The sequence below is a fragment of the Ptiloglossa arizonensis genome, chromosome 13 (genome assembly GCF_051014685.1).
Source record: "Ptiloglossa arizonensis isolate GNS036 chromosome 13, iyPtiAriz1_principal, whole genome shotgun sequence".
NCBI classification, from domain to species: domain Eukaryota; kingdom Metazoa; phylum Arthropoda; class Insecta; order Hymenoptera; family Colletidae; genus Ptiloglossa; species Ptiloglossa arizonensis.
Window position 1 is genome coordinate 1199448 of NC_135060.1, and position 22112 is coordinate 1221559.

Sequence of the window (22112 nt, forward strand, 5' to 3'; positions counted from 1 at the left end):
TCAGAATTTGTTTTAAGAACATTCGACGCGATTCGTCCCCAAGTTTCGATGTCCTGTATCGATTGGATCCGCGGTGGAGTGAAGGTGCCCCGTGAGCTGACGAGAACACTCCGAATCGGAACCCAAGCAACCGGGAACTTGAGAAACGAAATCTCATTTGTCTTCCGTAAACAAAATAGTGGCACTACATTGGTGTCCCATCTCGAACAAGACGATCGTGCGCTCGGGGAGCGAACGGGATGGCGGCTTAGGTGCATTTTGGTCTCCGACGATAAAGCATTTTTATGTCCTTCCTGGCTGTTTGATTTCGAGATTAGCCGGGAATTTTGGGCGAACCCGCATATCACCGTGATTTACGTGGAACCGGAGTTCGGCCGGGGGGTGCGGTCACTGTAGCGCCCTGGTAAAGGTAGAATTCTCTTAAATTTCAAATTTATACCCAACGCGCTGTCATAATCTTGATTCTGACACCCGGCCGCGAAGCTATTTGTTCGTTCGCCCGTTCCGCGCCTGCATGGTGGGCTTATTTGTCAGGCGGCTCGCGTGAACTCGAAGGAAACCGGGGAAAAGAAACGAAAAAGGGAGTCCGGAGCGTTCAACGCGAGTGCGCCGGCGCTGCATTCGCGACAAATTGGGTCTCTCGTATCGAAACAAAGGGCACGCGTTACGATCAGGCCCGTACTTTCGGTAGAAACTCGAATCGACCACTACTTTGCCTCGATATGGACGATTCTGAGGTGTACCGAGAGTTTGAGAGTTTCCTCGTCCCGATATCTGCCTTCGCGATTAATTGGGCCCCTCCTATTAAAACAAAGGGCACACGTTTGCAAACGAATCGACGACCATTTTGTTTCGACGTAGACGATTCTGAGGCGTAACGTAAATTTACAACTTCACGTGCCTAGACGTCTGCGCTTTGTGGTACCTTTGGATAGAATCGAATCTCAGGAAGAATTCTGGTACACGAACAATCGGAATTTAATTTTCCCACAACGACGTCGACGTTGAAATCATCTCCGCGTGCCATCGTTCCCCGGAAGTCCTGCTAGCCATGTTACACCACACCTAGCCACTCGAGTGATTTAAAGGTAGGGAATGTCGATTTTGTAGGCTACGAAGAACAGTGGTGGTTGGACACGTTCGATCAGGATACCTTAGGTCGAGGATATTTTAGACGGTACCGAGGGGCACCGGTTGCCCTCCCGGTGCGAGGACGATTTAAGGCCTACTGGTTGGGCCCAGCTCGCTCATGGTGGTCTATATCAAGACAGAGGATCCACTCGATATCATCCCAGATCCCCGTATCGTTCTTATATCGCACGGTACCCTTTCCACGTCGCTGTCCCTCTTTGTCGTAATTCAATATTTTACTTAAGAACTTTGAGAATCTTTCCCTTTCTCTGATTACCGAACGCTGGAACCGATCGTCCTGTCGCGAGTCGATCGTTTCTTTCTTTCTCGCTCGCAAAAATCGCTGGTCAATTTCATCGCGGAAAGCGAAAGTTTCGTTTCTTCTTTCCTTTATTCGTTTGGAATCGTCTTTCCGGTAAAATCTCGATTATATAACCGCGCATTAGCACAGGACTCTACGATTCCCGATTCCGCAGATCGTCGCCCGAATTTATCGCGAGTTTCATCCGACTGCGTAACGATAAATCAACGACCAATTAAATTGACCAAATTTATAGACGAAGACGCATCCTCGATACCCATGGATTTGCGCTCGCAGCCTCGATGCCAGTAATTTGATCGGCGAGATTTTCGACGGGTATAGATGCAGCCGCGTTCTCGGTCCTCCGCAGAATTATGGGAGTTTACGATCCGGCTCGATTTCTCGAAATAAAAATCACCGACGTTACTTTCGGCCCGAACTCGAGTTCGACGGTGCAGTCGCCTGACACCGAAATGGGCTTTAAAGCCAAATACACGCATGTATCGAGTGGCCGGCGATGGTTCTTCGTTTCTCTTTGTCCAATTGCACAATCATTCGAACGTACTCGGATATTCGGTCGAAATTAGAAGCTGTTATACATATTTGAAGAGCCTCGAAAGATCTCGCGTTCGTGCGTATAAAAATTGCAGCGATCGGATGAATTTTATTTGAGAAACACGTGGTCTATTTATGGTACCAGTTTCAGCATAAAAGAACGAAAAAGTGGATTTAAAAGAAGGCGACGCATCGTCGAAAATGGATTGTCGATTCTATGCGTTTTACGGTACCCACCGTTTAACGATAAAATGTCTGTCGACGAATCGGAATATTTTCTCGCATCGATTCGTTCTAAAAACGCAATTCGACATTTCATACGACGGTAACTATTTTGCGACAAGTCTCGGCTGGGTTACGATCAATCTGGATCCTAGTCCCTTCGTCCCGAGGACAGGTTTCGTTAGCAACGCGCCGACACGGTTGACCGAGCGATTCGATCGTCGAACGTCCTAATTCGCGCGTTCTTGCATAAGAATCTAATTGATTAAAACGAGTCTCGCGAGATACTGGTTCCCGTGAAACAGGTGTTTTGTGATTTATCGCGCGCGCACCGGACGGTTCGGTCGGATTTGAGAAGCCGAGGGACGAAGCACAAACGCGTTTATCGATCACGCGATCATTAATTTTAATGACGCGGAGTCAACAGCTTTTTCCTTTTCCTTTTTTTTTTCTCTCCTTCCATTTTTTACTCATCGGCACGAAAGAAACATTGATTTATCGCGGACGACCGAACGAAGATTTTATGTAAAGTCTTCCGCGAATAGGATCAGTTTTCAACGCTCGGAGTTGTAAAATATTGTCAAGCGGCACTGCCGTTAACTCGGCACCAATTAATCGTTATCATCGCGTCACGCTTCACCAGTCCGCGCGAAACAAGAACCCGAGTGTTACAGCATTGCCGCACGATGCGACGAGACAAAAACGAAAAGGTTGAAAACGTTGAAGCCGCTCGTTAGACGTAGATGTACGCAACAGGAGACGGAGATGGTGAGCAGAGGGGAGGTTGCGGGGTGATGGAGGGGTCGCTTCTCAGTGTTTTTTCTTCGACGGTCGCCGAAAAAGCGTTACAGACCTATGAAACCTGCGTTACGAAAATTTTCCCGTCATTAGCAACCGGGTTGATAAGTGTCGCGTGGTGTAGTGTAACCGCTTGATCCGGTGGCATTAAAAGTCAAATGCAACAGATCCATTCACTGGCTATAATTACTGGGGACGCTCAGTACGGTACGCATAAAAGCGTCGTTATTAAAAATTTTAAACGTCTATTAATTACTCGGCGTTATGCCGACCGCACGAAGAACTGTATAAAATGCATTTAATTATCGCGCGCTCTGAATGGGGGAAATCAATGGGTTTCCCTGTGGTAAAGCGACGCGGAGGCGAGTGCTTTTTTTCAAAACCTCAATTTGTTGCTTCCACCGTTCACCCTCGAAGGCAACCGCCCCTTTCCTGTTACGCTCTTGTACACCCTCCTACCGAGGCTGGCAGTAATGAGGGCGACACCTGAATCTGTGATTACATCGCGGCAATGAAAAGTAATTTGTCGATTCACGGCACGATGGACCGGTTCGATACCGCTCCTGCAATTTTCCACTTTTCACGAGTGAAAAGCTCCTAGGCGGTACCGGCCGTCCCCTGGGAGGAATATTTTTTTTCCTCATTAACGCCGAGGCCACCTGCTTGTCGTATTTTTATATCGATATTATTTATCGAGTGCGCTCCGAACGACCACTCTCAAACGTTCCTCATCGTCGAAAACTTTAACCGAGATTCATCGGGACACACACTGGGTAAAAATTCATCGTGGCAACCACGAGTTTCCAAAGGGTGAATTCAATCGAATAAAAATTAATAAAATTTCCATCGTAGAATTAAATACTTCGCAACGAAGAAATACAAAAATTTACGTATCGAATAAACGCGAATAAATCGTTACACGTTGGTTTTCTTCTCGTATCGTTCGAATAAAATTCTCCGGTGCAAAAAGTCGATTAAAAAAAATTGCATCTTTTCGTTTGTATTTACTTAAAAAAATTACACGTTCGAGGAAGTTACAACGTGGGATAGTGGAGCCGATCGGTGAAGGTAGGAATTTTTAGTACGTCTTTCCAGATTATTTTTCTCCAAGTTTCTTTTCTTTATCCACATCTCTCGACTTTCGCTTTTCTAAACTATCTTATGCTTTTACGAATTCTTCGTCTTGTTTCTTTCCACAGCTCGCTTCTCAAGGTTTTCCTAGGGCCTGGTTACTTTTTTCCGCGTTTTTCTCGGAACTACGTTTCTTAATGCGGCCATCGCGAACTACTCGTCCGATGTTCTCCAAACTTTGTGAAAATATTCTACATAAAATTTACTTCGATGTAGAGTGCAATTTTTGCAATATCCTCCAGAATTTCGACCGGTAGAAATATTTAAATGTAGTTACTTTGCGCAAAAAAAGTTTGTACTCGAACTGTGATAATTTCTACAATTATTAAAAATTTTGGAAAATCAAACGCTACATCGAAGGTGATAGATATTCTTTGTTCGTTGTTGTTGAAGTTTAGGGCATAAAACGTACAAGCTCGAGACAATTATCTGTAATTGAAAAATCCAAGATATTCGTTTCCTCGACGAATAGAATCGACATTGCGCGAATAATTCCACGTTGATTCTCGTTTTAAAAATGTGGTTTTTCGTTCGTTTTTCACGATTCGAGAGAAAATTCGAATAAACGTGTTCCTAATCATCGAGGTATCGAGCCGGTGTAGTCGGAAAACGGCCCTTCGACACTTGCGGGACAAAGTAGCATCGAAGGTGCCGTTTAAAGCCATCTCTCGAGAATCGAGGTTCCTGGCAATAACTCTGAAAGCTTCGGTAACCAAACGTACACGACACGTCCACCGGGGTTCCTTGTATCCCACGTCCACGTGCACGTACACGCGTGTACACACACGGACGGCCAATAACATATATCTCTGCTGTGCACCGTCCAAAGAGCAGAAACTCCAGAAGTGTCACCGAGAGCGAACTTGGGTCGCTCGACCTGGGGGTTCGGGAACGATACCGCTTACACATTGTTGACCCGCGGCTGATATATCGCCTCTTCTACTGGCAAGCGGTTCTCAGTTCTTTCTATCGACCTATCGATACCTCGATCCGAATCACGAATCCGAGCAACGATATCTCGATCGATTGGGAACATCCGAGGAACCTCCGAGCGCATTTCTCCTGGAAGATTCGATCTACGTTGGATTCGTGAAGAATGTTCGAGACCGTTTCCGAGTTCGGTACGCGTGCGCGTGTGTGCGCGCGTGAAACGAGGAACGCTTGTAAAATCCTTTTCGTCGATGGACGTGGAAGGTACCCTGACAACGATGGTCCGTTCCAGCTACCGAATTTCCGATGATAAAGTTTCGATACCACTGCGCGATAAATCCTCTCGAACGCACCGTGAACGACTCTCGGTTGCTCGTATCGTGGAGGAAATTGACGGTCCGATACACGGACACTGATTTTCGGTATCGGTTCTTCGGTTCGATCGGCGATAAGAATTCTTGGAAAATTTCTCACTTCGGGTGCTCAGTGTAGGTGCATTCGTCGATTCGAACTTATTCCACTTGGAGAGCGGACGACTTTACGGCTCCCGGCATCGGAACGGGAGGCGAAGGTGTACGCAACTGGCTGATCGTTAAATTGAGAACCAATATTGGCAAGGTTCTGCGGCGCAGCTGCCAGGAACATAAACATACGAGACTCGTATAGCCCGCTGGAAGGGCCACCGATGTAGATATATACATATACAATATACACACATATATACCGAGTGTACAGTGTAAGAGCGGGACGTGGCCAGGCGCGCGATGCAAAGCACTAATTTGTAACCAAGTTGTCGCCCTGGTTTGACACTGCAGTAAATACGAGGGTGATAGCGTTGTATATCACTGGGCCACCACCACCACCACCAACACCGTTCGTAGCGTTGCACCAAGTACCAAATGGTTGGAGAATCATATCCAGTCATCGTGCATCCTTCCTTTCCTTTTTTCTACACCTCCATCCGATCTTTAATTTTATTTCGAGGGACCTATAGGGATTTCTTTGCTCGCCGTGAAGGTAGCTTTATCGCAGTAACGAACGAGTGCGCGAAATCTTTGTAAAACTATCGAGAGAATTTTAGCGCGACTCTGCGAGGTCGCTTTTATCGAATGTATCATGAGCGAAGTGTCGATCGGGTTATAGATTTAAGTTGGGGATAGTATGCGGGATATGCAAAGTTGAGAGAGTGGTACGACTGGGGATCGAGAGAGATGAAAAGTGTGCACGCGTCTTTGCGATAACGAATTAGTAAATAAAAGTAAACTGTGCTCATCCATTGCGGTATTTGTCTCGTATCTCGACAGCGATCGAAAATTATTTTTATAAATCCGAGCTTCTATGGTTGTTATCGTTGGACCTATTGCGCAAACGAAAGATGGACTCGGCCAGGATTCTTCGAGAAATACTTCTTGCATCGTCGGTGTTTGGTATTCATTGTTCAAAGTCGGTTGCTGTTTTCAGCCTACGGATTCCCAAAGAGGCGTGGAAAAGTTCCCGTAGCACAGTGCGCATTAGTTAACTAAATTACCCCTATGATTTGATTTTGTGGTCGAGTCAAGGGTATAATGTTCCCCACCGCTGGCTGAAACCGCTGCCGTTAACGCAGGACGTCGGATAGTCGCAGATTGCAAACACACCGAGCGTCTGGGTATCGCCTTTGAATAACTCGTAACAATAATCGTAAACTGGAAATCTCGCGTGAAAAAGTTCGAGACGGTTAACAACGTTACGGTGGCAAATGGAGCCCGAAACGACGGTTCCCCGGTTTAATTTTAATATTGCACTTGTCGAACTCGTGAAAGCTCCCGGAATGCCATAATCGAGGGGAGAGTATTCTTGACAATTAACTATCCGTCCCAGGCTCGTGTATCACCGTGGACGTAACGGAGATAGCGAGTTTCTCCGAACGACGACGATTTAACGTCCACGATCGTTAATCGCGCCAAGGAGTCATCGTACAATCGATCAGTCGATCGGCCCGTGTAAATGTATTCCATCTCTGTTTTCTCGAATGCTTTGCCGCGAAATTTATCATCCACGGCAGGACGAAAGCCGAAAATACACGACGCGCGATTCGAAGGACCAGTCGTAGAGTTCTTCGAAGATCCTCGTAACTTCGATAGAATGGCGAATACACGAGTCGAACGAAATTCTTTCTTCTCTTCGATGTATTCCCAAATTCGATTTAAGAGAAAATATACCATACAAAATAATCCTACGTAGCGCATAATTCAAGTAACGTATATTTTGGATATACATTTGGATTAATTTTAATCGAAACGATCGGAATCGACGTAAACAATTTAACCCGAACTCTATAGGCGTGTTGTTACCATCGAGATGTATCATTGTATCGCGTAAACACGAGGGTGTACAAAAATAGAAGATTCGATACGCCGAGCAACATTCGCGATGCAATCGTATTCGCGAACCGAAAAAGAGAGACGGGGACAAGAATTTTGAAAACGTGTACATATTGAACGCGAGATGAAACAATTTTGGTAAAGCAGGGGCAGTTGACGATATCGCCGTAATAAAACAAAGAGAGCGCGAGTAGCTGGGAAACGTAAAGTTTTTTGGCGGTAGGGAAGGATATTTCTTAACGAATGGAGAAGTTTTAAACGAGCTCGGGGCTCGATAGCGACGTCGAACGCAAAGTTCTAAGAGGAATCGAAAGGAACGCCAAGTATTTTCAGAGAAAATGGAGAAGAATAAAGTTACGTTAACCGTAGTGGATTCCTTGGGTCTTTTTTCGAATCATCGTGTCTTCGTAATGTATTATTTTTCTATAAATTTTTCCATCTTTTGCTCAAAATCCTCAAAGTGTACGATCGAACGGAGGAACGCGTTAAGATCGATTAGAAAAAAATGACAAGACCACGAACGACGCGATTCATATGTTCCCAAAATTGTTTCGAAGAATGCGTTTAACAATTACAGGGATACGATAGAAATGTAAATTTTGTCGGTAGACTATTGCTAAGAATATCAATTCACCGAGAAGCTTCGAACCTATCGGGGATCGGAGAAAATAAGAGGCGCTCACGAACGGTCATAAGAAATTATTTATTCCCGGTTCGGAACATAAATTCGAAAGAGATTACAAAAATATAAGTTCCGTCCGAGGTATTGCCGGTAGACTTGGTAATTAATAACAGCAATTATAGCAATACCGCGCTTGAAATCCGGCAATTGAACTTTTGACCGCGTATCCCGTATTCTGGAATTTCGTTGCCGGTAGATCTGATATTGTTGTTCGGACGTAAAATTTTTAACGCGCGTGTCGTTCTTTTATTAGGTTGTAAATTTCGCGCGCGTTCGAAAGTTTTGCCCGGCGAGTCTCAACGTGTCTTGGTAGATCTCTATCGGCGCGTATTCTATTTTTCTAAAGTCGATTTTATCATCGACTCGAACGCCCGGGGATTTATTTCACGTTGTAACAGGGACGCAGATATTCCCGGCAAGAAACGGAACGGCTTTCCGATATTTATTTTCCGCGCGGTGTCGATTTCATCGTCGAATCGATGCTATCGTCGCCGAAACATGGATCGATCAAATATTCATCGATCACGGCCGAATAGGTTTCTCGGAACTCGAGGGGATTTCGTATTCACGATGCTATCGGCCAACTGTCAATTAAGCAATGTAAATGACGGGCCCCTTGAAATATTGTAAATATCGTGGATTAATGGCGGTTTAAGGAACGTCCGGATATACCCCGGCTGTTCCTGTTCGGTTGCCACGATGACACGAAAACTTAATGGATGTAATTATCGATAAATAAGAGTGACACTTATACGTTTACGCGTACCGTTAATCGCCGCGACCCGTTTGGTCCACGATCATTGAAATCGAATATTCGATCGATCTGTCCTTTTACGCCGTTGTTGTAACCGAAGCGTTATTAAAAATTGCCGACGCGTTCGATACCGATACGATAAACTCACGTTCTCCGTACTGGATTCTTCGAGTCTTTTTTCGAACGCGTCATTCTAATGTATTTTTTTTCAACAATCGAAACTATTACGATAAACGTTCCTGAATGCTTCCGCGTTTCTCCAGTCCTCTCGTCGCGTCATAAATTTGGAGAAATGTTCCATCTGAAGATGTCGGAGCGATTTTTTCGACCCATCGCATCCTCGTAATATATTGTACTTCTATAACGAAACTTATTATTATAATAAATGGTGTTGCTCGTGTGTTAAACGAGCACGAATTTTCGAATCTCGAGGTTTCGGTTTCTCGAGATGAACGCGAATGACGAATCGAGGAAAATATTTCGAGCGAGTCCAGAGGATTTAAAACACTCGCCGGGAAATCGCTTAGAAGCCGCCTACCATGGCAGATTCATAATCGGTAGCGCGTTGGATCGTATAGTGATCAATTTCTTCATTGCGAGTCGATTTGTCTTTCCGGTTGCGATAATCAATAATTCAGTCAGGTTGGCGTTTAACGTGAGCCGAGTATCAATTTCACCTTTCGAACACCCCGCCGACTAATTTGTTCCAGATGCACAGCTTGGGCCGAGGAATCGATCGTGAACTATCGCCGATCGAGAGGCTCGATTTCGTTACGAAAATTGCGCCGATAAGAGATCGTAAACAAATTCGAAACAGAAGGCTAAATATTTTCTCCATTTGGCAGTACATTTTGAACGAAAATTAATCATCCAACCGACCCGATACACGGTTCTCGAGATGTTTTCTTAACCTTGAATCGACATTGTATTCGTACACTTCGAGAATTATAATTTTATCGGTAATCGCGTTTACCTTCGATTAACCTTCAAAATTCAGCTCGTACGTGAAACGTGTTCTAGGAAGACGGAAAGATCAGTTTCGGTAGAAACGCGAGTCCTATTGGACCGTAAATTTCTCTCGAGGCTCGCGGCGAAACAAACTTCCCCGAAAACTATTAATCGATGCCATTCGCGTTCCTCGCTCGTCTTTCACGTTCCTCTCGTCCCAGGAGCGATTTTTCTTTCCCCGTACGATACATCGCGCACGGTGTTGGACTCTCGAGGAAAGTTTCAAAGGCAGAATCGCGTTACAAGTACGCAAATACCCGTACGCTCGGTTTCTCGATGTTTAATATCGAAAAGTAGCGGGTAGAAGGTAAAATTGCGGGGTCTCGCTCGTAACCGAGAAATTGTATTTCGCGCGGGGCGAGAGAGGCGATAAGAACAAGGTAGCCGGTCGAGATTTCCTCGAATCGAGGAAACAAATTACACGCCGCGTTTTCCGTGCCGCCGATTAAAAATGTATCGTACAATGGAGGGTTTTACGTCAAACGTCCAAGACAGTCCCCGTTCCCCGTTCCCCCCTCTCCTGTCCGCGGAACGGAAACGTGACGGGCAGGAGAGTTCGACGGAGGGCGTCAAGGTTGGGAATTCGTTATTAAAATTAATTATTCAGATCGGGAAAATGGCGATATAAGGCGCGCCGACGGTGGCGGCCGTTTCGACGAAATGAATCGTAAATTGGACCCGGTGCACGTCCAACCCCTGAGAGCGCATCCCTCCGGTACTCCTTCCACGAAGGCTGCCACCGCGAAACCCTGCCTCTAACCCTTTGTTCTTACCTATTAACCACCCCTGATTTATACACGATTGTTCGCCAGCGAACTTTTTTCATTTTATCCCTTTCTCTAGCTCGCAGGCCTCGTTGGACTCTTATTTCTCAGTGGTTTTCAACCGTGCCCTTGCTGTGCCTTCCGCGCGAGCGGATCCTGATTAACTCGTACAATCCCGGTCCACCCGCGCGCCCCGCCGTGAATCTCTGATTTGCATGAGCAAGGAATTCCGTCGGTTTAAGCCCCCGAAGCCCTCTCTTCCCTTCTCTGTCTAATTGTCCTCCTCTGCCCACCCTGTTGCCTCTATCGAATCGTCTCTGTTCCTCCTTGGCTGAGCCACTGGCGATTCGAGCGAGTCCTATCGGGAGCGCATTTTAATGCGAGTCTAATTTTCGATTTAATTTCGGTAAAAATGATCCGGCCCCTTGGCCGATCCCGAGGCGCGGCTCGAGGGGGCGGGAGACTAGCGGCAGACTGATTATGCCCCCTCCAACCCCAGCTAGAGCGTCCTCCTGTTCCTCTGTTCGTCGCCGACGAAAGTTCTCCCCGTAAAAACCCATTTGCATAACGTTTCCGTCGCCTTCCCAGGATGGAAACGAGCGGACACCCCGCGGCTATCCGCGCGCTCGTGTGCCCCTCTCCCACCTCCCCGCTCCGTACACGTACACGTACACGTACACGTACACGTACACACCGACACACCGAGAACCACGCGACCGTGTTCACCGCGCCAGCCACGGTTCGCCTCGGCCAGCGAATTCCACGCGAGACATTTTTCGGGATGATTCAAGAAGAAGGCGCGATCGATTCGAATTCCGATTCCTTTCGTGTTTATTTGTCTACCCCGGCCGGGCTAAATACGATCGTTTAACGAGTAACCACGGGGCGAAAGTTTCGTCCCCGTGTGAAACTCGGCCACGACGGTTGAATATTTTTAAACGGGCCGGGGATCGATTCGACGCTCCGTGAAAATTACTTTTCACCGAATCGCCGAACAACGATTCGGGAAAATATTCGTGCGCGATGTAAACGTCGAAGCGCCACTGCGGATATAAAGAAGGAAAACGGGGGTTAAAACGCGCCGGTAGAGGACGAATAAAATTTTATATCTTATATAAAAAGGCAAAGGGTTGCTCCGCGCCGACACAATTTGTAGCCAATATTATTTTATCGCCGTATATTTTTTAATTACTTCGCTTCAACGCCCCCTCTTCGAACCCCGCGTCCCTCGATCTTCGGTCCATTGAACCGGTTTCTTATTAAGCGACGGAATTTTCCCTCGAGGAAAAAAAAAGAAACTCCGAGAATCGGAGTTCAACCCTCTTCGGGAAACTGTTTCGCCGTTGAGACCACAACGTCCCTGTATTTCTTCAGAATTTTCCGTTTCTTGAATAATTTACGTGCTTGGGGGGGGGGGGGGGGGTCGAAACTGGAACACTTTCGCGAGCGAAGATAAAATACAAATATCGATGGAGAACCGTTTGCGGTGTTCGCCGCCAGATGGCTACGTTTGTCGCAAGTTTTCGATTCATCGGCCGATATTGCATCCGTTAAACGACTAAACGAATGTATAAACGTCCACTGTGCCCTAAAACTGGGACAATAACCTACCCGACACCTCCTTTCCGTTCCAACTTTCATTTTCTCGGACTTTTAAAAGTTCGAATTTCAAAAGTAACGAAATATCGGAAAGCGTTGAACTTTTGGTACAAATAAAACACGGTGGTTCAAATTTGCCGCTAGACGATAGGTAAAATTGCTGGAGAAGAGTGAACGCACTAGTGAATCTGATATTTAACGCAATATTCGTAAGAACGATATTACTTTCGTAAATTAAGTTTTAACAAATATTCGAAAATATGCTAGATAACTTCGTACCGGTAATGATAAGTATCGTGAGAACGCGCGAGTTGTAGCGTAAATACATAAATATTGAATATTTATACCGTACACGACTGTTTCATGTTTTTCTAGTCGTTAGATAATAATAAACGACCGAGAGGAATATTTATGTAATTCCTAGTAACGTAAACAAAAATTACTCGGCGCGGACCCCGACACCGTTTTACTCGTGGAAAAGTAAACTATTGAAGTGATAATATTTCTTCTTTATTAGTTTCTTTTGGAAGTCATAAAATTATATCGCGGGTAAATATTCTCATGACCTTTAAAAAATATAAACTTGCGAGATCGATCGCAATATTTTGTCGTCCTGATAAAGAATAATAAAAGTACGTCTGTATTTTGCCATAATTTTATAGTATACGAAACAAAATATTCAGACGAGAATAATAGATAGGCATAAAAGTGAATTATTATTTTATCGTTATTAACGCAACCTTGTATAGAGTACACAGTGTGTCTTGCCCGAGTTGATCGCAATTTATGACAATAAATTTAAGATCATCGGATCGATCTCGTTCGCAACCATCGACCGTCACGGCCGCAAAAATACGTAACCAAAAATTGTATTATTTCGTCGTTAAAAAGTATGGATGACCTCTCGATGTATCTGGAAACATGCTCTCGAGAAAAATAGCTCGTTCCTCCGGAACAACAACGGTCTTTCTCCGATACTTTCTCCTAGCATCGAAAAAGAAAGGAAACGCTCGATACGGTCGAGTCAAGTGGGACACCCTGTATACAGTTCGTCGTGAAGTCGAGCGCTTTCTGCCACTGTTCTTTTTTGCAAGACGAGGAGAGACACCAAAGAACCTAGAACAATTCCGAGCGTTGGCAGATGTTGAACATCAGCAGCAAAGGGGTTGCACGGCCAATAAAGGGTTGGATAATGTATGCGCTAATAATCGAAGAAAAAAGTGTCCAATGAAAGAAATTTACGACTGGCACTAATTAAGGAAAAGGGACCCGTGGCTCGGCCCTTCCGCGCTCCAGTTGCCATCGGATCGTCCCGTTGGAAGGATTAATTAATTCAAAATATATCAATTAAGAATAAGGTTTACTCTTCCAGCGGCACAGTTTCCCGTTCACCCCGCCCACGTTCGCCGGTTTCTTTTTATTGCAAATTGGACGTGAAAAATGACACCTTGATTAATCTCGCGGATAATTTAAAAACGAAGGGGTTGCCGGCTTCGCACCCCCGATTCCGACGAGCTGGATAAAAATTCAAGACGCGAAATTGCCAATCAACGAAGGGTGAGAGGCTGCACCGGGGAAAGGGTGGAAGAGGGAACCGATTCGCAGAACGGTCGGCGAGTAATAACGTTAAAAAATTATCCCTCGTCTGAATTTCATCGGTTCGCTTCGACGCGCTCGCTTGGGCGCCGAGTCCGCCGTTACTTTGCCCTTTCTCGTCTTCTTCCCGCTTTTTAATTCCTAGCGCGAATCAAGTAAGGGCTGGGAATAAAGGGAATAATGGCTCGCGTGCTGCTGAATATCCAACTTTGCCATGGAAATGTTGTTTCTGGTTGTAAAAGCGAAATAACTCGAGTGGAAATAAGTTTCGCCTTCCTGGCAGTATAAATGTCATTTGAAAAGAAAAACTCGGAATCCGTATGATAGCGCGCGGTACAGCCACGATAGAACCTCGATCGTTCGAATCAATCGAGGGACTAATCGAGAGAAGATTTTTCAACAGGACGACTAGTTCTGGCAAATTTAGCGCAGACTGTACTAATAAAAGATGTAAATATTGTTTTACACTCACTTGCTTAATTTTTCCTATAAAACATTAAACGAGACGGTACGAGGTTGAATCAAGGAATTGTGGAATTGTTGAATTTCTCGCGATATAAATGTCGAATTAAACACGTACTTCTCTAAATTTTGAACGGTTGCATAATTATTCTCAGAGCTGCGCGAACCGTGGTAACTGTTCTAGAACTTTTCAGCAGCAGTGTATGTTGCGAAGTATCTCGGACATCAGAAATTGGTAGCAAGCATCTAATATAATACGACAAACCTCACACTGCACGAACAAAATATCGCTCGGTTGTTATCTTTTTATAAATGTTTTACACTAACGACCATTTTAAAGATACGATCCTTTCCAAGAAGGTAAGATCATTACCACTGAAAGTTATTACATAATAGCAAATACATCGATCGAGCATTACCGATAAGAATCACGCGAGCAATTGCCTTCCATCGATAGTTACGGTAGTCGTGGTTCGAGGAACTTTTAATGGACGAATCGTTTAAAAAAATGATAGATTTGTACACTTTCTTTCCTTGCAACGCCGCAAATAGTTAACGATTAAAACCACGGAACATCCTCTCGCGTTTGGTACACTTTAAGAAATCCAAGATTCTGCGTCCGTTTTGCCGAGAAACGCAAATCGATCGTGCAATTATATTACGCGATGGTCGTGCGAGAAAAATGATCTCGCGCACAGTTGGTGACCACCGTCCAGACTTTGAAACAGTTTACGTTTCAAAATCGAAAGCGTGGACTTGTAAATCCTACCAAACTGTGCACACTTTTAAAAAATCGCCTTTCTCGAAAAATGGCTTCGCGCGCAATCGGTAACGCTCGTCGAGACTTGAAAACGACCAACGCTTGAAAATTGAAAAGAAGAACGGACTACGTCTAACAACGCCCGATAGTTAAATTAGCCAGATGCAACTCCGAGTGCGTGTCAGCGTACTCGCTGTTGTCGTAGCGTGACCGGTGAGAACGATCGGACGATACGATTGCAAAACAAATGCGAAGCAACCCGCTAATTCGAGTTAAAACTTGCGAACGATGATAATTGGAGTGCGTTTATCGCCGTTGCCCCAAGTATTTATAGTCACCGTTCTCTCCAATTACCCGATTCGAAGATTGGCGGATTAAAAATCGATCCCTCAATTTTAATAGCCGTCAGTATCGGCTCGATCTCCCGTCGAATTTCCAGTTCCTGCGACGATCGTTCACCGTTGGCATCTAATTACATCCTCAGGACCGATAATGCTTCAATCGTGCCTGGAAGCTATCGACGAGGACGAGGACGAGGACGAGGGAAACGATTGTCCGGGTAAGGAACACGCGAGACGCAAGAACTTAATTTGTCTCTTGGAACGCGACTATCGGCCGGATCGGGCAGATGGGGTTTCACCCGAGTTCTGCGGACTTTCGTCCTCGCGTTTCCCTCTTCTTCGCGGAGGGAATCGAACGATTTCGATGTTTATTTTGTCGGACGCGCAACACCTCAGCCATATGGTGACAGCCACTGTCAATGTTCCACCCCGTGGGATTTCGTGGTAGTGGCCGCGTATAGATACGAAAGGGAGTCGATAAGTTAGTAAACTAATTAGCAAGACTGCCGACAAAGCTGATCTCTCTTCAGGAGCGACCGCGGCCGCGTTCGTCGCCAAGCTTTTTACCTCGTCCTACCTCCGATTCCTCTCCTCCACCTCCCGGCTATTTGTCCCCTCTTCCTTCTATTTGATTTTGTCCTCCCGCTCTTTCCCTCCATCTTTCTCTCTTTCTTTCTCTCTCTCTTTCTTTCTCTCTCTCTTTCTCTCTCTTTCCCCCTCGCGTCGTAACCGCCGAGCCTCTTTTTTCACTATTTATTTCTTTCTGTCCTTACTGCCACGAATGGAACGGTTTCCCACGGGAGACTACGCGGGCTCTCTCTCTTTTTGTCTTGCGCCTGGTCCGGAGTCCACCACCGAGAACGAATGGATGCGTCGATTCTAATTGTGAGAGCTTACCTTCGAGCGATAATCGTCTTAGAGGCTCGTCGGAATTCGAATCGCGAACGCGCTATCGATTGCGAGTACGGGCTACGAATAGTTTGCGCCCGATGAATATGATCCCGATGAAGAGGATTCCGAAGAAGATAGAACGCCGCGGAAACGTGCGAACGGAATTAATCTCCGATGCGCGCGGTCCGGTGATGGGATTCTCGGTCCAGTCTGTTGAATACGGTGAGTAGGAAAATTAGCGAATAAGCGTCGACCCGAACAGAATTATCGAAGAGTGGAAATTTACAGAACGACGTTCTTCACTTTGCCCGTGGAACTTTTATCGATGGTTAAGGTAGCCTTTGCAAATACATCGAACGTTATTTTCCTCCTGCGTAGATATTCCGAACGCTTTCTTCCTTTCTGGAATACATTTGCTACGCCGATACGAAATTTAATCCAAGTAAAATATGAAAAATGATAAAAGAGAACTTTATACGATAAAACGTGTAAATTTATTTATTGAAAGTGGGGCTTCAGCGGCGTATTTATTAGTCTGCGTGACTCGAGGATTCGCTGTATTTAAAGTTTATATACAACGGATGTAGGATATAGGTGCTGTGCGACGGAAAGAGTAGTTTTTAAATTCTTTGCCAAACTCCTGTGATTCGTAAGAAGAACTCGCGCAAACTTTACGATAAGAAGCATTTTCTATGCTTTACATACTTTTCGTGATGTATCAATCTTCTCCATTCGTATCATTCGTCGTTTATTTAATGGACAGTGAAGGAATCGTTCCGCGAGAATATCGCTCGAATCGTTCCTTCGCGCCTAATAAACATCAACGAAAAGAACGACATCAGGTATTCTTTTCTTTCTCCGCATAATTATCGTACATTAGCTTGCACGATCCATAAAATGTGTACACCAATTTTGGAAATATTACTTACACGCGATTGAATTCGTAAATCTCGTTTCTTCGGTTTCTCAAGTAGCCTGTGAGCCTCGAGTTTTCGAGTCTCGTTTCGAATCTTACGCGACATCTACGAGCAAATACGCTCCTTTGTGACGTCGAATCGTCGCGAAAAAAACGATAATCTCGAAATTCGTCCGTCCGAAGAATAAATTCGAAAACCGTGGCGTCCATTACGGTGAACACCCCGCATTGTCTTTGACAATTACGAAGCGAGGACAAAGGTAGCAATTTTCCTGGAACATGCACGTACGCCCTTGACAACTGAAGGGTGAAGCACCTCTGTGCAGGAAGGGGTCGCATTTAGCCTTTCATTCGAAAGGAAGGAAGCTACTGGGAGTTACGGTCGACTTTCCAAATAACCGAAACGAGGGCTTTCGGTGAGTAGCAGCCCCACCGTCGTAGAATCGCTGCTCTAGTTGTCTTCGGTACTCTGCCTGCCTTTGACATATTAGCATGCAGACAGGTTTGCTGTCATACCGTTCAGCTGCTCGATAGATAAACCGGAAACGACAGGTACACGTGATGCACGGGCGAGAGACGCATCGGGAAACGGTGATGCGTTGCTGCCTGAAGCCCTAGCTATTTCGCGATGTTTCTGAGCCTTTAGGCAAAGTTTCGCTTCCTGACGCTCGGAATTTTCAGTGGTTCTCACCATCGAACCTCCCATTTTCACGGAACTCGCATCGGTTGTGCACTCGACGCGTCCTTTTCCCACCTGGTTCGTTCCGTGAACATTTTTACACGTGGGCTGACAAATCTTGTTTCCTTTTCTTCAATTTTAAATGCCAGATTACCAAGTTATCGAGGTCTACTTCATTTCTCGTAACGTCGTTTCGCAAAGCGATCACTTGACAAAATAAGAGATCGTCCGAAAATAAAGAAACTTTACGTCCATGTACATATTTATATCGCAGAGGAATATTTTGAAAGTTCAGGGAATCTTCGTCGAATAATCAAATTCGATGACTGATATTCCAAGCTAACGGAGGTAGAATCTATTTATCTGCCAATTAGCAGAGAATAACTAAGATACAAAGGAACCCGGAATAATTACGCAAGGTTGAAACACGAACGATGCAATTGACGATGTCAAAGGCTTTTTCGAAGTCGGTATAAATGATATTGGTTCGAAAGCCGGGATCTAGCGAGTCGAAAATGTATCCAGAGACGGTAGAACGACCGGAAGGAATCCATATTGCTCGTCTCCGATTGTGCTTTTCGTCAACAGCAAATCTGTGATATACGTTCAAGTATTACGAGTACAATGTTCCATAGAGATATCGAACGATAGTTGAGAAACAGTTACCAAAATCGCGACCCTTAATGTATTTTCCATTTTCTATTTAGCGCTGATTCAAACTCGTATTAATATTGGAAATTGTAGCTTGAACTCTTAACAAGTAAATATTAATTCGTTGCAAGCTTTTTTACAGTGCAGTGTAAAAGGCACAATTCGAACAACCGTTTCTCCGAGTCGTACTCTCTTTTAAAGAGTAAATTTGTGAATAAAAAAAATAAAATATCCTTAATGGAGATCAGGTAGGTAAGTTTAAATTTCTGATGGTCAGTGTAAAACTGTATACCGGTAAAACGAAATACAATTTTTCAATAGCGTTATTCTCGTATCGATAAGAATTGCCGACAGGTTAAAACGGAGTATCAGGTACACGATTAATAGAAATTATACGGATCGTAATCAACAGTGTCGAGTGGTGTACGCGACTCGCTTAAAGAACGAAGATAAATATCGTCGACCTATTCTTAGATCGTAATGTACCAACGGTAAACCTGTTACCGCTTTTTACGCGTATAATGCATTACTTTTGCATAGAGAACACAGAGGCACTGTTTAATGGTTTACTTTGCGAACACAATCGCGTAAAAGAACACATGGTTTATGGACAAGGATCCTCGAGAGTTGCGTTAACAAAATGTGGATAATAAAATACGTATACGTATACATATATATATATATATTTATATAATACCGTAGCTACTTACCGCTCCGAAAAGTATGTAACGACGGATTGCGAGGCAATCGAAATAATTAGAAGTAAATGGAAACCAACGGCGCAAATAAAATTACAGACAAGCGGACCCGAGTCAAAGAGGTAATCTAGAATCGGAGTTTTGTCACAGAGGAAGAGGTTCAATGAGAACCACTTTCGATCCGGTAACGAACGGGAGCCAGCCGTTGGTACGGTGACAATAGTAATTATTGTTGATGCTGAAATTTCAATTTTGCAATTGATGCATCACCCGGAAAGCGAACAACGTTTGTGCCTGTGCGCGTAGGTAAGGCCAGGAACAGGATCGTGTAAGTACACGTATAGATACGCGCAACCACAGAGGGGCGAGCGGTAAACTGCGGAGACGCGAGCCAACCAGAAACCATCATAAAGGTTCGGTTCTCCCTTTGATACCGGTACGGTAACGTATTTAGTTAGACATATCATTCGGTTTCCACCTATTGTACACCCGGCAAACAAACTTCCTATTTGTTTGAACGTTGAAGTCAGCTATCCCCTCGTTCCTCCAGACCACCCTGGCAACGAGCGAAGAGGAAAGAGTCGTGCGTGCTGTCTATCGACGTTGCGCTTCCTCGCAATTATTTCGAAACGCTGTTCTCGACTCCCGCGGCAAAGACTCGTATTAAAATATCTCCTCTCCAAATTCCGGTTCTTTGTCGCGGCTCCTCTCGAAAGAATCTACACGGTCCGAGGACGATATGTTCACGTTCTTGTCGCGACCGACCTTCCGAATTGTCAGCGATACCGGGCGTTCAATTGCGTCGAACAACGATTCGCGAATCGAAGGACGTATCGAGCAACGCACAGGGGGGACAAAAGTAGTCGTGACGGTTACTCGAGGGCGTTCGATCGGTCGTGTCCAACCGATCGAGGGGGGACCGGAACGCGCACACGCGTATCCGTGACGTTGTAACGAGTTTTGCGCGTTAGGCGATTTTTCGAAGTCGCCGCTCGTTAATTTTTGGAATATTTCGTACGGTCCGGTCGAAAAGAGGCGCGCTTAATTGTTGCGTATACAATTAAGGAGGAGGCTCGTTTGTCGCGGTCGTCTAAGTGACGGTTTGCCCGGGGGATTCCCAAGACGGTTTTATCCGCGGGCTCTCGATAGCAAAGACGACCGGCCTAACGACCGGCACCGGCATACCGAGTCCTTTGGAATCGTGGACGACGTGCCTCGATAGATTCATCGAATACTATCGAAGGAATTTCGCAAACAATCCCGACCAATCGACACACGGTCTTGGGAACCTACTCGGCCGACGGCCTCTCAAACGACGGTATCGCTCACCTGTACACGCTGACACCGAGCAATTCGACGAATTTCTTTTCCCAAGTAACGTCTCGCTTCCCCTGAATCGTATCGTTCTACGAGGCGGCTTGCACCGTCGCGACCAAACCCAAAAACTAATTGCTTTCTATTTTGGAAACAAATTTTCTTCGATACCGCCCGAGAGGTATCGCTCTGATCGAAGCGTTATCGTTATAGGAGGTCTTTTCGATGTCTGTATGTTCAGACTTCTGTTTACGCGTCGATGGATCTTTATAAATTTAGAATGCGCGACGAAAGAACATGAAACACGAAAAACCTAAATTAATTTTGGTCACGATATTTTACGCAAGCGTCAGGTCGTAATTAAAACGTACGAAATAAAGGTTTCGGTAAGCCGTTGCAATATATATGTATTTATCGTAAACAAAAATCTATTTACAAATTAAGAAATAGTTTCAGAAATAATCACAAATAAATGTACACGTGTGCGTCGAAAGAGATACATGTGTATATTTACAAGAAAAAATATAATTTACATTATACGTTATGATAAACCTTTCGTTTGCCTCGAGATCGAACCTTTAGATACAAAGGTTATTCAAATGTAAGAAAATAATGCGTACGAGACGGTTAATGTAATTCCAAAGTAATTAACAAATTGTAACAATTCCTTAAAAGTCCGATCCAAGAGAAACTATATATTTAATTACTCTTTCTAAACAAAATCTAAACTAATTGGTCGTTACGTATGAGAGTACGCTCGTAAGAAGTATTTGCCACAATTTCTATGGCAGGAAAGGGCGGGTAAGCGAGAAAGAGCGGGAAATTTTGAAAGGCTGGAATCTAAAAATGTAAGCGCAAAACCTAATTGTCGGCAACAAGTGGCCGATTGGAGGTAAGATTTAAATAGAATTCCCGATCGAATTGGCGGAATCGGAGCTGTCCTCGGCGATGTGAGAAACCCGGCGGCTGGCCTTAAATCAAGGAGGCCTAATTCCAGCAAGAAATCGTCGCGGGGCGTTGTTCCCAGGATCAGCTGGCGGGCTGACTGCATTTCTCGAACATACCCGTCGTACCTCATCGACCGGTTCCGACCGGTCACAATGATGAGCTTTCCTGGTGTCTCACATTCGCTTCACGCACGTGCACTCGCGTTTCGCAGCGATCTTTCGCCAACCGACCTTCTTCTTCTCCCCGAGAAGATTGTTTACTTCGAAGCGAGACTCCGCAACGTGGCATCCGTTTGTTTCTTCGCAACGGGGAATTTAAAAATTCAACGAACCCTACATCGGTCCCCGTGGGCAACGATTTACAAACGAACGTAATTCGGAGGGAAATAGCAACGCGTAAAGTTTATAATCGTTTTATTGTTCCCAGATCTCTGTTTTGCAGTTATTGTCGCGCGTTACTCCGACCTCGACAGACGGAACCCAACAACCGGGAGAACCTCTCCGCGTATCCAGAAAATGTCGTCGGTTCGGTATCACCCTCCTCGAGTTGTGCTCACCTGAAACAGCGGGGATCACCTGCCTTATACCAGTGGATAAGACAAGAACACGTAGAATGCAG

At 45.1% G+C, this 22112-nt stretch overlaps 1 protein-coding gene across 1 annotated transcript in view; it reads right to left on the reverse strand.

Moving 5' to 3' along the window:
• Positions 1 to 21996: 21996 nt before the first annotated feature.
• The window catches only part of LOC143153632 (uncharacterized), a 91449-nt gene continuing 91333 nt past the window's right edge, over positions 21997 to 22112 (reverse strand). The window contains exon 5 of the mRNA XM_076325052.1: positions 21997 to 22050. The gene's annotated coding sequence lies outside the window, so the exon portion shown is untranslated. The remainder of the gene's footprint in view (positions 22051 to 22112) is intronic.